Source organism: Podarcis tiliguerta (genome assembly GCF_965153285.1).
Source record: "Podarcis tiliguerta genome assembly, chromosome: 11".
Lineage (NCBI taxonomy): Eukaryota > Metazoa > Chordata > Lepidosauria > Squamata > Lacertidae > Podarcis > Podarcis tiliguerta.
In genome coordinates, this window is record NC_139544.1 from 10794839 (window position 1) to 10811366 (window position 16528).

The 16528-nt window shown below is 41.4% G+C and overlaps 1 protein-coding gene across 4 annotated transcripts in view; it reads right to left on the reverse strand.

Moving 5' to 3' along the window:
• CNTNAP4 (contactin associated protein family member 4) overlaps nt 1-16528 on the reverse strand; it is a 277455-nt gene that overhangs the window by 222653 nt on the left and 38274 nt on the right. The window contains exon 1 of one of the 4 annotated variants that reach the window (XM_083403662.1): nt 6070-6156. The exons of the other annotated variants lie outside the window; for them this stretch is intronic. The gene's annotated coding sequence lies outside the window, so the exon portion shown is untranslated. Of the gene's footprint in view, nt 1-6069; nt 6157-16528 lie in introns of those variants that run through there. 4 annotated transcript variants of the gene reach the window in all.

The window sequence follows — 16528 nt, forward strand, 5'->3', positions numbered from 1 at the left end:
AAGTAACCAATAGGTCCAATAAATAGCGCTGGATGGGTCAAGAGTAGTCTCTTTGGTTGCACTCAGCAGAGAAAAAGAGGATCAATGCTGAATCTTGCCTTCTACCAAGAGATGTGTTCAATGAAGCTATAAGGGTTTACAATATCACATCTGCCTTTAAAGAAGGAATTAATTCTAATTCATTGAGCATCCTATCCAAAGCAATAATTTCTTAGGGAGCTAGGAAAAACGAAAACAATTATATCCATAGAAGAAATCCTGATGAGAACTATTAGTGCTGGTTCTTTCACAATATCTGCACAAAGGGGTTTCAAGCACCTTCGTTCTCCCTTCTCCCTAGAGAGGTTGTGGTCATGCAAATCAGTATGCATGTAGAGTTTTTATATTTACGCTGAATATTCACTTTATTTGAGTAGCCTCATTTTGTGGCTGTTTACCTAGGGTGCACAGAGTCTGCTGTGATTTTCCTCGGTACAAGACCTTTTGGAAGGACAGTGTAAGAACTGTGAATGAAGTAGCCCAGCATTCTGTTTCCAGTGGTGGCCAATTAGTTGGCACTCAAATGAATACAAAGCTAGAACCATCAGCTTCTTTATATATATAATTTTTATTAAATTTTCTGTTTTACAATTTAAATTACTCATTTTGCATCCTTAAAATATGATTGATTTCCCTTCTTCTCTTTCTACGGTTCATAAATCCCTGCATATTTTACAAAAACTATACCATTCAGTATTCCATTACTGCATGCATCAAAACTTATTCACACTATTGAATTTATCTTAATAAAGGTAAAGGGACCCCTGACAATTAAGGGACTAACTGCCAATCCTTACAAAATTGTGACAGTTGCTACATGGTAGGCGAAAACGAAATGGCTCCTCCAATTTGCCAGATGGAAAAATTCCTACCGGGCCCCCATTGCAAAACAGGGGACCAACAATGCTCATAGCAAGGCCAGACGAACCTAAGTAAAGGGAGGGTGGGCAGGGGATCTGCTGCACAAAGGCAAGAGAACCAGCAAACAATGTGCAAGTTATAATAAGGGTTTCCCAGCCACCCCCCAAGCCAAGCGATTGGCTTTAGGGCCTAAGTGACTCGGAAAGCCACCAACCAGAGTGAAGCAGAGCTTAGCCATGCCCACACAGGGTGGTGGTGGGTGCTCAGGGATCTGATCGCAACACGATCCCTCAGTGAAGAGGAATCGATTTGTCATTTCAAAACAATATGAGAGATGGGAGTGAGAATGGCCAGAAATGAAAGGTTCATAAGGCCAAGTATAAGAGAGATCAGCAAGGTTGATATGCGCAACTGATATCAATATCCAACCAAATTCCTGGCTGTAGTTTTTAAAAAATTCTGAAAAAACCCCAGCATCCGTGTCAGGGAGTCTTGGTAACATAGTTAATTTAAAAGATTTATTGGAAAAAAAAACAGAGTTCACTGGAGCGGTGAACACAGCCATCCACGATAAATCAAAGATGTCCCTTCTAAGGAGGGTGTTTCCGGCGAGACCAGAAACAGCCATACTTCCACTTGTGATGTATTCTGTCTTGAAGACCCCCCCCCCATATGCCTAGACCTTGGGCTAAGAGGGTCAGCTTCCACCCTTCCACATTCACTGATAATGTACTTCTGTGGTCCTTCCCACTCTCTGAGCTGCTTTCATTTCATTTTGTCCCTCACTGGCGCGCTGGCAAGCTGCCGGCTGACTCTCCGCAACTCTGCTATCAGTTGGCATTCCTAATGGCGGGAGAGAGTTGGCTCTTGGTTATAATCCTCCTGTCTTGCAGTTAACCCTCTCTCTTGCGGCTACTTCCTTCCCTGGGAGCTGGCTGCAAACTTCCCTTGGGGGCTGGCTCATTCATGACACCCAGGATAGTGATATTGACAGCCAAATCATCATTTGCATGCATCAAGCAGAGACAAAGGGGGCTGCATGCATTCCACAAAGTTGTGTCTGCTCATTGGGATGCTGATCTGCAAGCAGCGGCAGAAAAAGCTGAAGCAGACTATCAGACTTCGGGCCTGAAGAGTGAACAGGTTGCAAAGTTAGCTCAAGCAGTCTTCAGGGGGAAAGAAGAGGGGGGGGGGAGGAAGGCAGACAGTTGCTTGTGGTACCAGCGGTGCCAGGGGCTGATGGAGCGGTATATTGACTTTACTTATAATAGTAGCAGTTTAAAAACCAGATGTCTGCAAATGAGCGGAGCAAGCCAAAAGAGGGAAATGAAGAGAGAACATTGCATGGGAGGAGAAAAGCTGAAATGCAATTAAAAGGAAAGGCCTGGGGGAGATGAAATGCAGACACAGGAGAGTGTAGATCAACATATAAATAAATATTGGCCCATCAGCCAAATTAAGGCTCATTCACGTTATCTAAAACCTAATTCCACAATCTACCGTAATTTCAATGCAGATTTAATAAAAGAGCGGGCGCGAGATTTCTCCAAGCAGCATGGCGGCAAAGGTTGCAGATGCAAAATGAGGAAATGATTTAGCTCTTTCCCCTTTGGAATTCAGAAAGGATTATGATGATGCTTGAGAGATTTGGCATTCGCAGCTTTCAAGTAAAATGAAGTCTGTTTACACTCAGAATTTCTTGCTTTGCCAAATCATGCATTCTGGACCATGCTAGAGGCAAGAATCAGGAGCACTTTCCTAACTTTAACATACTCTGGAGTAATTACATTCATTACTACAGAGAAAATGATTTGGTATATGGTATATGCACTTACGTGGGCGTAAGCCACATTGAACTCAGTGAGACTTACTGCTGAGAATATATGCATAAACTTGGACTGTTCAACTACAACAGTATACAAACACATCATTTAACTCGGTGGAACTAATTTCTGAGTAGACCAACACAAGATGGGGTAAAGAGTTGTGGGTTCAGGCTGTTTTTATTCTTGTTTTTATTATGTATATTTTTATTGTATTTTTATGCTGTGAACTGCCCTGAGATCTATTGATAAAGGGCAGTTTACAAACAATAAATAACAACAGTAATATGTTTAGGTTGGGACTTTGTCAGCACTGTTTAGTCTAGCTAAACTAAGATTATTTCCTACAATGTAGGAATTATGTATTTATTTTTATTTATTTATTTACTTATTGATTGATTGATTGATTGCATTTTTAACCCACCTGACCCTTCAGATATTGTCAGACTCCATTCCTATCGGCCCCAGACAGGATGGCCATTGGTTAGTGATGATGTGAGCCATACTTCAGCAATTTACGCAGGGTCACCAGTTCCCTATCCCTGCTAAAATGTCCATTCAGAATTTCCATCAAAATCAACAGTGCTTATTTGTGCATCCATGATTTCAGCCTGAGCCTACATATGCTGGAAGTCTAAAGAAAAGATCCGCACAGATGTGCATTAGGTCTAAAGGTAAAGGACCCCTGACAGTTAAGTCCAGTCGTGAACGACTCTGGGGTTGCAGCACTCATCTCACTTTACTGGCCAAGGGAGCTGACGTTTATCCGCAGACAGTTTTTCTGGGTCAAGTGGCCAGCATGACTAAGCCGCTTCTGGTGAAACCAGAGCAGCACACGGAAACGCCTTTTACCTTCCCGCCGGAGTGGTACCTATTTATCTACTTGCACTTTGACGTGCTCTTGAACTGCTAGGTTGGCAGGAGCAGGGACCGAGCAGCGGGAGCTCACCCTGTTCGAACCGCCGACCTTCCGATCGGCAAGCCCTAGGCTTAGTGGTTTAGACCAGAGCGCCACCTGCATCCCACAGTATTATGTCAATCTTATCAGGTCCCTAAATTTATTTTTTACATTGTAAAACAGTGCCATCTCATGACATGTGTAGTTTGCACATTTATAAACTAGAGAGCAGCACTGTCTATTTAGCATTTACTAAGACATTCAGATAATAAATATTTAAGATCAAGACAGATTTTTCTTAAGGTGGTTGGGAGCTGTAGGGTTAACGTAAAAAGGTAAAGGAACCCTGGACGGTTAAGTCCAGTCAAAGGTGACTGTGGGGTTGCAGCGCTCATATCACTTTCAGGCCGAGGAAGCCGGCATTTGTCCACAGAAAGCTTTCCAGGTCATGTGGCCAACATGACTAAACTGCTTCTGGTGCAATGGAACACCGTGATGGAAACCAGAGCACACAGAAATGCCGTTCACCTTCCAGCAACAGCAGTACCTATTTATCTACTTGCACTGGCGTGCTTTCGAACTGCTAGGTTGGCAGGAGCTGGGAGAGAGCAACGGGAGCTCACCCCGTCGTGGGGATTCGAACCGCCAACCTTCTGATCAGCAAGCCCAAGAGGCTCAGTGGTTTAGATCACAGCGCCACCTGTGTAGAGCTGTATGCAGCAGTAACCAAATGACTTGAACTAAGTGGACTATTGTAATAACTGAAGGCCTATGCTGGCATTACAGCTCTTGTGTTCATCCCACACTTCTCCACCAATATCCACGCATATGGTCTGAAGGCACATGAGTCAACCACTGTACTGAAGCTGGCTTGCACCCAGATGGTTGACTAGCTGGGAGTCACTTATATACCACCTTGTGTCCCAAGATACAGGAAAAGCAGGAGAGCAATGCAAAAAATAAATAAAAACAAAATGCAACATCTGCATTCCTAGCTCACATATAATTCATATTCATAACAGTCATTTTCAGTAATCACGAAAACACATGGGAATCATTGATTTTAATAAACAGTCTGTATACTGTCATTTTTTTTCCTAAATAAAAAATGGCGGACATGATAGTCTGGTAGGAACTAGAATACAATTGAAACAGATAATGCAGCATGACAGATTAAACTTCTAATTTGTTAGCAATACAAAGCATTTCCCATCAGATACTGGCTATCATCTTAAAACATGCAAGGATGGCTCTTGCCGACTGTCTAAGATAAACAAAGCATTCTGTGTAATAAGATAACCTCGGTATTTGGAATATTCAGGTATGAAGTCATTTTTTCTCTCTCTCTCGGGGAAATTTTAAGTCAATTCACTCTACATCAGATACCAGAAGGGGTCTTTAGAAAGCACAAGTGTTTCTCCCATTGAAGACAGTGGTAAGACTGGCATTGATTTTAAAGAGCATTGATTTTAAAGGAGCTGGATTGCATCCAAAATGGGTATTACAGCGTGAGCAGAATTTAAAAATAATTGCTCTTGCTATGTGATACGGCCTAACCGAACTGTGTACGCTTGTGTGGTTTTTAGAGTAGCATGTGATGCCACGGTTTAAGCCATGCTTGTTTCCTGGAAGATTGCATTCCTGATCTCAGATATATACATAAATTGTGGCAGTATTGTAGTGGGGCGGGCGGGGGATGACTTTTGCAATGCTCAGAGTGACCATGATATTGTTTTGAATATCCTAGGCCTTAGCACTGACACTGAGAATAGATTCTGCTATTCCTTCACTTGAATTTAACCGTATTCCTAAACTTTAATCCACATTTCCCCCTGTAATCTAGGATAGTGCCTACAGTAGTTTGAATTTTGCTATTAAAAAGCAATACCATTGTTTTCTGAAGCTATAAATCACATCAACGTTACCTTGTGGAGAATAAGGAGATAGGTTAAATGGTTCATTTCACTTTTACCAACATGTGCAAACATTTTGTGGGCAGGTAGGAAAGGTTAATTCAATATGTAAATTCTTAGAATACACATGCAGGGTATTAATAGTATGGTAATAAAACAGTAAGACCTTGAAAGAGAACACAATAGGGCTTATGAATAAATTAATGGAGGTAAGATGGGTCCCCAATTTAAATGAAAAATGATATTGTATTAATATACAAAGGAAACAGAAGGATATATTTTTAAAAGGTTTTTCTGCATATCATTGTATAATATCTTTCAACTAATTTGATAACAATTTGGAATGTCATTCTCCTCTGAAATAAGTCTGCCTTATGAATACTCACTAGATTATTAAATTGTCACTCTCTTTATATCCCCCTCCCATTATAGCTGGGAAGGTAGCACATTTTCATTATGTGTTTCACTAAAAAAAAAACCCTCCCACCAAACCTGGCAAACAACCAGACAGTAATTTAACTGTTGTTGAAATTACCTTAATTCTGATAAGAAAACATCGTTAATTTAAAATACATAGTTATTACTACCATTAATGAGTTGCTTTCCCTCCTCCACCTGTTCTGGTGTCTAGAACATCCATCACTGGTGCACTGGTTGCAAAAGAGGCTGGACCATTGTTTGGTCATAGAACACATGTTTTGCAACCAGAGAGTTTCACATTTAGTCCCTGACATCTCTGGGCAGGGCTGGAAGAAGTTCTGTAGGAAAGCCTGGAGCGCTGCTGTCAGTCAGTGAGATGGGCCAACGGTTGTACCTGGTATAAGGTGGGAGGAATAATGTTGCTTTTTCACCTGGGCCACAATGCTGCAACTGTTAGGCAAATAGGATCATCTCCCAAGGTGGTCCTGGTTGCAGGCAGGCCCTCAACCCAGTTCCTCCCCTCCCTGGCATGGGTGGAGTAATAGTCTTATGCCAGGGTTGCACCACAATCACCCCAGGCCTCTTGGCCAATCATTTTGAACGGGGTGGTCATGAGGGGGTATAAAGGCGGCAGTGCGACATGTGCCAAGCACTTGCTTCACGCTGCCAAACACCTGCCCACCCGCCCTTTAATTTAGGTGTCCTCTGGCCTTGCTTTGGACTTTGGTTGGTTGCCTGTCTTGAGTCAGGGACCGGGTAGGAATTTTTCCCATTGGCAGATTGTCACTGGCCATTTGGTTTTCGCCTACCTCTTAGCAGTTAGGCATTGGCTTACTGGTGTGTGGGGGAGGGGAGGTCGGCCATCACCTGCCCCTCCATTGTCCAAGGGTATTCCATTAAAGGAATCCCAGGCCTGGATCCTGTCTGAAATCCAATTGAGGGCCTCTGGGAACAACGAGGAGAGCTGCAGGCGGGTTCCCCCGAAGTGACTCCCTCTTTTGGTGGTTTACCCTTACTGACTTTCCGCAAAGGGGGCAGGAGCCCGATATAGTCTTTTGCCAATGTCTAAGCCAATACCGCTCACATTTGCTGTAATCAATAAAGTTGTGGCCTAAATTTTGCCCATTAACCTTAAACCAAAATTCTGTGTCAGTGTGAATTTCTTGAGTCTAATGGGTGGCTGGCTTGTGGGCCTTGACATGCAACCACAAACGGCCCCAGACTTGCTTACACTCATATTTAGAACAGCTTGCGGTTAAGATGCTCATATATAGGATAGCTTGCAGCTGGAAAACAGTTTATTTGTATGCTTCAGCAGGTATAGAACTCTTTTACACCTGCCAGTGGTCAGGATATGGCTTTGTCGCTTGAGTTAATGTGTTAAAACATAAGAAACATGGACTAAATAAGGAGAAAAAAATAACAGGAGGGGTGGTCGCCGAAATCAGGGTAATGGGAGATGTCAACTAAGGTGGAGATTTTAGAATGGAAATTAGGTAGTCAAGATAGGCTGTAAACGTTTCAAGTCCCCAGCCAATGGGGAAACAAGAAAGAGATCCTGCGCTTCAGAGATAGGGAATAAAAGCGTATGCAGTGTCAATTTTGGGTGTGCCTACTCTGGACACCTGCTCTTGCAATGAACATTTTGTAATCAATAAACTCTTTGCTGCTTCACCAATTTTGTTCAGATTTTATTTTGAGGGTCTCAGGACCCACTTCTATCATAAGGCAACTTCCTATGTTCCCAGAAGCTGCCATTCAATGATGAGGCTTTCCCAAGGAATTGTGTGGCTAAGTCAAGCATTTAAAGAGTACCAAGGACCTGAAAGTAAGTACCTTTCATGCAATGAGAAAAAATTCAATGGTTCTCCTGTTCTTGTCCCTTTGTCCAGACAGTCCGTCCCAAACCTAAAGTAACCTCCCCAAATTATAATGATCTAAAGCCATCATCTTGCCCTCAAGTATTTAGGGGGAATTTTCCATAGGTTATTTTAAGTTATTTACATGTTACTTTGCAAAAATATTTCATGTTTATTCAGCCATCCTCACTATAGTTCTGTGAAGATTTTTTTTTTTTTAACTGTGGAGCTGAGAGGTCTTGCCTTGCCTTGATTCCATAAAACAAGTGGAATTAATTTATTTTTAATCACTCCTCAGCCAAAGAAGGCTTCCAGAAAGACTAACAATCTGAAAGACACAACACAAAAGAAAAAGGGATTCGGAGGGGAAAAGAAAATGAAATTCAGTATTTGAATCCAGTGGGTGATATGCAGTGTTAGCATACTCAGAACAGAGTATGAAAGCAATAGACTTATATTATTTATCCACTGCTTTCAGGAGATCAACTCTGTGTGTGACTAACATTGATTATCACCCAGTGTTGTGTTAGTAGAGATGTACCATTTCTGGAAATGCTGAATTTAAGGTTGGTGAGAGGAGGCCAACTTTTTTAGGCAATCTTGAAAAATGTGCAGTACATAATTAGTTCCGTGCATTTCACAGATCAAACTTTAGAAACATAGAATGTATTGTGTATAACTTGGTTTGCCATAAAATTATCAAGTTTGATATATTAAAAGTATAGTTTATTTGGACAATACTTACAAATTGAATTTACTTTTTACATTCTTTTTCAATAACAGGGATGCCTAGGCATTGAGCCTGTGTATGGGAGCAATATCAATATCTTGAAAGACAGTTACTGGAATCAAAATAACCCCAATGGATCAAGTGGTTGTGTTGTGGATCACACTTTCAGTGCCTTTGGAAAATTACTTTAATCTCTTGTACTCCCAACTGAGCCCAAATCCATCTGAAGTTTTTTCTCTCCTTTTTTTTGTACCTCAGGGTAAGTGGGTTAGAACCAATATTGAAAATTTATTTCCTGATTTGAATACGCTCCAACTATTTTGTCAAATTATATTTCATTTCAACTGACGTAATGTGATGTAAAGCAGACCTCAACTTTTTCAGACTTTGGTACTTGCGGCAAATTAAAGATTAAAGTTTAAAATGTTCCAAGGTAATAAGGATTACGTAAAGATATTCACACTTCAGCAGATGAACCTGGTGAGAAGTCTGCATCACCCTTAGACTGAGTTCTCATTAAAAGGGAAGGAAAAAACCTCCAGTCAAATGAAAATGGTGCTGTATAAGCAGAGTTGAGTCCAATATGTTTTGGAGGCATTAACTGAACAAAATAGGTTTTTAAAATCACCTTGATTTGGTTGGCTACACTAATTATTCTTCCCTGGGTTTTCATTTTAAGAACACCATATGATTCAATATTGCATTTCCAAAATTTATGAGCACTTATGATTAGATTTATCAATGCTATATCCACTGCAAAGAAATCCTCCGAGGGTAACAACATCATCTCTCTAAATAATTAGAGCCTCTTAGATGGAGAAAGGAGTTCTGCCTTACCATAGTATATTTAAATAAATACTGGAGAGTCCAGCAATTGTTTATGATTTATGCATGATACAATTCACCATTGGGCTAGCTGCTGTAAAGCACCGTGTGATAAATCTGAAAAGTAATTACAGAATAACTAGTAGAAAGCCTACTGATAACAGAGCTGTGGAGCACTTTATAATATATCCATTATTTACCCACAAACCATGGATCTCTTCTGAGGTCCTTACAAAGAAGAGGATGACAGGGTATTGTCAAAACGCAGTAATAACCCATCAATAAAAGGAAATCTTGTCCCAATTCTTTTACACAATGGAGAAGAGCATGGGAACCATGTGTTCCATCCATTGAAGGCAACAGCAATGGTCCCATTGATTTTAGGAACCAGATAATGTTAAGTCAGCATGAAGTGAAATTGCCCTAACAAGTACATGTGGCAATTACCTGTACCTTCCAGATCCATTCAGAACACTGAGAGTTTCCCCACTGAGTTCAGTCAGTGGTGGTGCCTTTTGAAATTTCCATTTCTTTTCAAAGGGGTATTCCCAATTAAAAGTGAATGTGTTCCTCTGCTCACAATTTCACTATCCACACAAATATCATGATTGTTTGCTCTGAATGACTATGCTACAAGGGAAATTCATTAGGGCTGCAAAATATAACCCATTAATTAAATGAATTTTTTTTAATTAATCAGGCGGCATGATTGTAAAATGTTTTTTTTTTATAGGAATGCTTCTAAAATCTTCCTGTGACACAGTCTCACAGCCTCTTCTAAAATGATGGCTGCTGGCTGACTTCCACACGGTGCTCTTTAAAGCTCTTATCCCTCATATTAACAGGAATAGTCGCTTGGGCAGATTGGGGGAACTGGCAGAGACTGATCAGGAATGAGACTTTGGGGTCACAGAGGATATAAACCCCATATGTGACTGCTATGAATGAAGGAGAGGCTACCAACTGGATGACTTTAAAAGGGGAATAGGCACATTCATGGAAGATAACGCTGCTAGTATAGGTATGCCCAGAATTGGAGGTAAAAAAGGGAAAGTTAAAGGACCCCTGGATGGTTAAGTCCAGTCTAAGGTGACTATGGAGTTGCGGTGCTCATCTCGCTTTCAGGCCAAGAGAGCCAGTGTTTGTCCACAGACAGCTTTCTGGACCAAATGGCCAGCAGGACTAAACTACTTCTGGCACAGCGGAAGTGATGGAAGCCAGAGCGCATGGAAATGCCATTTACCTTCCCGCTGCAGCGGTACCTATTTGTCTACTTGTACTAGAGTGCTTTCGAACTGCTACGTTGGCAGGAGCTGGGACAGAGCAATGGGAACTCACTCCGTCGCAGGAATTCAAACCACTGACATTCTGATGGGCAAGCCCAAGAGGCTCAGTGGTTTAGACTACAGCTCCACCCGCATCCCTAATAAACAAAAACACAATCACTGATAGGTCGACCCGCCATTGTGAGGCTCAAAGCAATGAAGATGATGCCTCCCCAGCTGTTGCCACTGGCTGTGTCAAAGGTTTATGCTGTCTGACAAGCTGCTAAGAGAAGATGGAAATGGGAAAAAAATATACTATGGATTACATTTCTATGTCTACCCCAATAGATCTCCCAAACTCATCAACATCAAGCTGAAAAATGACACCTGTATCAGTACAGTGGTACCTTGGGTTAAGAAATTAATTCGTTCTGGAGGTCCATTCTTAACCTGAAACTGTTCTTAACCTGAGGTACCATATTAGCTAATGGGGCCTCCCGCTGCTGCTGCACCGCCACCACGCAATTTCTGTTCTCATCCTGAAGCAAAGTTCTTAACCTGAGGTACTATTTCTAGGTTAGCAGAGTCTGTAACCTGAAGTGTCTGTAACCTAAAGCGTCTGTAACCCGAGGTACCACTGTAGTGAGATTGCAGGTCTCTTTGTAACATAATTACTCACACCTTGTGTCAAAGACACAACGGTATTCACAGACCCTTCAAGTGTCCTTATTTTCTAGGGATGTCCCTGATTTAGAGAAGCCATCCCAGTTTCTGATTTGATCCTATAATGTCTTGCTTTTCCTTAGGACATTCCTATTTTCATTGGAGAAATGTTAGAGGGTATGGAGTTACCCTCTCAAGGCAATCCTGTATAGGGAAGTTTTTTTCATGTTTCATGTTTTATTATGTTTCTAGATATGTTGGAAGCTGCCCAGAGTGCTCAGGCAACCCAATAAGGTTATTGGGTTGCTGTTTTTCTTTTGATTATATATTTTGTGGTTTTGCGTTCTGTTTTTGTCCTGAGACCTCTGGTTATAGAATCATAGAATCATAGAGTTGGAAGAGACCACAAGGGCCATCGAGTCCAACCCCCTGCCAAGCAGAAAACACCATCAGAGCACTCCTGACATATGGTTGTCAAGCCTCTGCTTAAAGACCTCCAAAGAAGGAGACTCCACCACACTCCTTGGCAGCAAATTCCACTGTCGAACAGCTCTTACTGTCAGGAAGTTCTTCCTAATATTTAGATGGAATCTTCTTTCTTGTGGTTTGGATCCATTGCTCCGTGTCCGCTTCTCTGGAGCAGCAGAAAACAACCTTTCTCCCTCCTCTATATGACATCCTTTTATATATTTGAACATGGCTATCATATCACCCCTTAACCTCCTCTTCTCCAGGCTAAACATGCCCAGCTCCCTTAGCCGTTGCTCATAAGGCATCGTTTCCAGGCCTTTGACCATTTTGGTTGCCCTCCTCTGGACACGTTCCAGTTTGTCAGTGGAATTGATATATTCCACTGGTTAAGAACACAATAATAATAATAATATATTATTATTGAATATAAATTCAATAATCAACAAACAAACAGACATGTGAGGTATAAATAGTAAAATTGTCATTATGGAATTGGACGTCCCTATTTTCATTGGAGAAATGTTGGCGGGTATGCATTCAGCTAATAAAATAAACAACCCAGCGAGCTTCCTGTAGCAGCCAAGTTCAAAAGAACAAATGCAGGTAAACAATATTCATGTCTCCTGAGTACTGCAATTCTCCAATATGATTAATTGGCCAAAACAGCAGTGGAAATGAATAAATCAGCGGACTGGAATAATGTGCACTAAATGGCCACAAAGGCAGAAGTGCTTTGCCATACATACATATATACTGTAGAATGAACTTACAAAACATACCAGCTTTACATAACAAGGCCCGGTGGAATTGAGAATGGCTCCATAGTTCCGTGACCTTAATTGTTATGAATAGGAACACATTTTCTGCATCACTCTCTCTGTATTTAGTGCTATTACATAAATCACCAGAATTTCAAAACTATAGCAATTGGTGATGGCAATGGCACTTGAGTAGAGAGTCTGCTACAGTGAAAATAGTGGAAGGGAGACTACTGTAACAATGGCAAGTCCCTTAACTCTAACATTTGTGGGGAAGTTTGGTATATTTATGATCTGCACTTTTATGAAGATGTCTTATAATATAAAATTCAGTAATATCTATAAAACCTACGGAAAATATCAATAAAACAGCAGTAGGTACTGGCTGGTTAAAAGGGGGGAAAAATCACATTGTCTAAAACAGGCATGTCCAACAGGTAGATCGTGATCTACTGGTAGATCACTGGACGTCTGTGGTAGATCACCGGTAGATCACTGGCTCTCCACAAAGAAGCTCAACAACTTTGTCTCCCCTAAAGAAAACTCAACAACTTTGACCTGAACCCCCCAAAAGGGGGTAGATCACTGCCAGTTTTTAACTCTGTGAGTAGATTGTAGTCTCTTGGGAGTTGGCCACCCCAGTCTAAAAAGTACAGTTTTTATGAGATGTCTAAATGAAGGCAGAGACATTTCCTACTGAACCTCTACAGGCAGCAAGTTCCACAGGGCAGGACCTGCTATGCTAATGGCCTTTTCCCTAGTGAAGACAATCTGCATATTAGGGAATCCTGATGTATCTCAGCAAATGTGATTAAATTGGTTAGTTCATCTCTGCATAGGGCTGCTTCATGAACTTCATTCTTCACTGGGACAGGAAGTGAGCTCATGAGCTTGCCAGGAAATCACAGAGATGCTGTACTCATGCAACCTCTTTTTTATTACCTCCTTTAAACACTGTATTTCCTCCAAGGAGCTCCAAGGAGCCCTGTCTTACACCCCTCCATTTCATTCTCACAACAAGCTAGTGATTGTGAGGTGGAAACTGGCCCAAGGTCATCCAAGTAGTTTCATGTCTGAGTGGGAATTTGAACGCTGGTCTCTGTTGCCATAGCCTGACATTGCAACTAATGCCCCATGCAATTGAAATGGGTGGAATTGTCTCAGCCTAAAAATACAACCATCGCTGCCTGATTGTGCCTGTTGCAGGTGCTGCACGTACGGCCAAGTGGAGATGTCGATTCATTCAATTTGCCCCTCTGTGTATCACTAGCTCAGCTGCAGGCCCAACAGCAACCTGAAACATTCCTGGAAGTCATTGTATGGGGGCTGCCAAAATTGCAGCCATTCTCCTTACATTTGTTAAGCACCAAATTTTAAGGGCAGGCCACATGACAAGCAATTTACAGACATTCTCTTTCTATATGGTAGACACTGATCAATAACCAGAAGCCAGTTTCCTTGCAGATGGGTAAGTGTATGCATGGCTGAGTGGGCAGGGAGGGTGGATGGGAAGGAGGAAAGGTGGACAGAGACAGCAAGAGGGAAGTGCAGCTCACTTTGTGTCAGGGTCAGGCCAGCTCTGCATATGAGTAACAGAGGAGAGAAGGATCCAAATGCTTGGTGACATCTGAAAGGTGCACACTAGGCCCTTATTGCCCAGTATATTTTGAATTAAACCTCTTTCTCTTGTGGGTGCCATCTTGTCTAAAAGAAAAAAGAAATTCTTATCTCCCATTCCATCACAAAGTGATTGATTTTGTTCTTTCAAGGAAAAACCCCAACATCCCATGAGAAATACTCTTAACATGAAACCTCACCTAAATGCTGGAGAGGGTGCACCTCCATAGGCACATACCTCCACATTAGGTGGGAATGCCCCAAAATCCAACTATTCTGGACAACAGCCATACAAGAAATATGTAAAATAACTAAGCAAGTACTAGAAATCACCCCAGAATTGGCCCTAGTAAACATCTTCCAAAACAATAATGCCTATTTACATCACAAAGAACTCATAACTCACCTACTTTCAGCAATCAGAAACATCGTAACCAGATACTGGAGAGAGATACCTGTCAGGAGCAAGCATGGGCCAATTGTACCAAATAGTATGGGGAACAGGCCTACTAGAAAAATTAACCAATGAACTGAAACTGACACGGGGACAAACAGAAGAAGCCACCTTCACCCCTGTATGGCTCCCCTTTATCACATACAGAGTCCAACAAGACAACGACAAAAATCCATCAACAGCATACGAATCAATATGGGTAAGCTGATCCAAACACCCACCCACCCCACTCACACATGAAGACAAAGCTCACCACAGCCAATCAAAAATGAACAACCACACCCTAGGCCAACCCCAACCTCTCTCACCACCAAAGTAACACAAGTGAAGAGTAGAGAGAACCTGCACAAGTGACGCTAACACAAAACCCCACACACATATTAAGTAAAATAGAAACATCGCCACCCCATCCCCACTCACCTTTCCCCGCTCTTTACCCCTTTTCTCCCTGATATAACACCAATGTCTCAACAAATGAAACTGATCGGTAAAAATGTTACATGGAAAAAAAGAGAGACATTGCTCCTACTTTCGTAAACCAATAAAATCTTTAACAAACAAAAACAGAAAAACATGAAACACACGGAGCAATAAGTTGCCTTCTGTGCACCTTTGAGATGTTCTTCCTTCATACTCCAGCTCCCGCATGAGTACCATCATGAAGAAGATTTTTTCAGTGGCACTAACAAGAGGGCCATAAGTGGTCATCAACTTTGAACTCGTCCTCTGTTTTGGAGAGCTTATGCCATTCTGAAAATTCCTACCTTGACTGAGGGCACTCTATGGGAAACTATGCTGTGAGTGTGAAGAGGCTAGACAGTGAGTATCTCTTCTGTCTGAAAAGAGTTCCTTGCACCACTTGACAGGAGCCTTTGTGAAGGTAGTTCCATGAGTAGTAGGGAACATGGTGCCATGCTGCTTGCCCTGCTCCCAGTGTTGAATGCAACCCACCTATCAGACATCCATGCACTGAGTTTTATCTGAAGCAGGAAAGTCTAACAGCATAGAACCCTATACTTTTAGACTTCCAAACAATCTGGAACCTTGCATGATCAGGGTTCTGGAGTACATGGAAGCCTATGCATGTAAAGCACTATGCAGAAAGGCTTTTCTTTCAATGTTTAGACTCAACATGTGGACACTGGGGTGGAGCGTGTGGTGCAGTCTCTCTTCCTCATCGTCTTACAAAGCCCTCCTCATGGGTATAACACATCAAGGGACTGAAATTGTTCCTGGAATCTTGGGACACTTCCAAAACAACCACAAATGTAGCACAAGGGATTTGCTTGAAGTGAGAAGTGTATCTATGCATGGAAGACCTTGCAAGCACCCAAATGCTTCCCTAGGTTGAAGTCTGTATTATTTGATTTACTGTTATAGCCTATAAATGTTCTTTCTTTTTCAAGGATGTTTCTAAGGTCTCCTTTTTTTATTAACTCAAGAAACAGGCCTATCTGTTATTTTTGAAGCCGTGTAAGACATGGAGTAAATGTTAGCTTAGTATTTTCTTTTGAGTATATGTGGGAGGTGATGCCCAGCTTTAAAAGTAACTCTTTAGTAATTATTTCTACTTTCAATTCAGCCAGATTTTTTTTGCAGTATTTATATTGTTATTTAATGTAATCATTAGCTAAAAGTTGTTTAATTTAAATAATAAGGTGCCTTGAAAAGCTGGGAAAGAGCCAAAGCAATTTCCATAAAACAATCATTCCATTTAACTGCTCATGTTTATTCAAAATTATAGGCCATTACTGTTACAATGCTGGAAAATTTAATCATTTAAAGAAGGTTTATATATATCAAGGGAAATGCAAAATTGGATTGCATCAAAGTAAAACAAGGTTTTCACAGGTCTCTCAGTAAATAAATGACTGTCAACTAGCTAAAAAACTCCAGCTGGTTAGTTTTTTTGAGGCTGATGACATGTCGGCA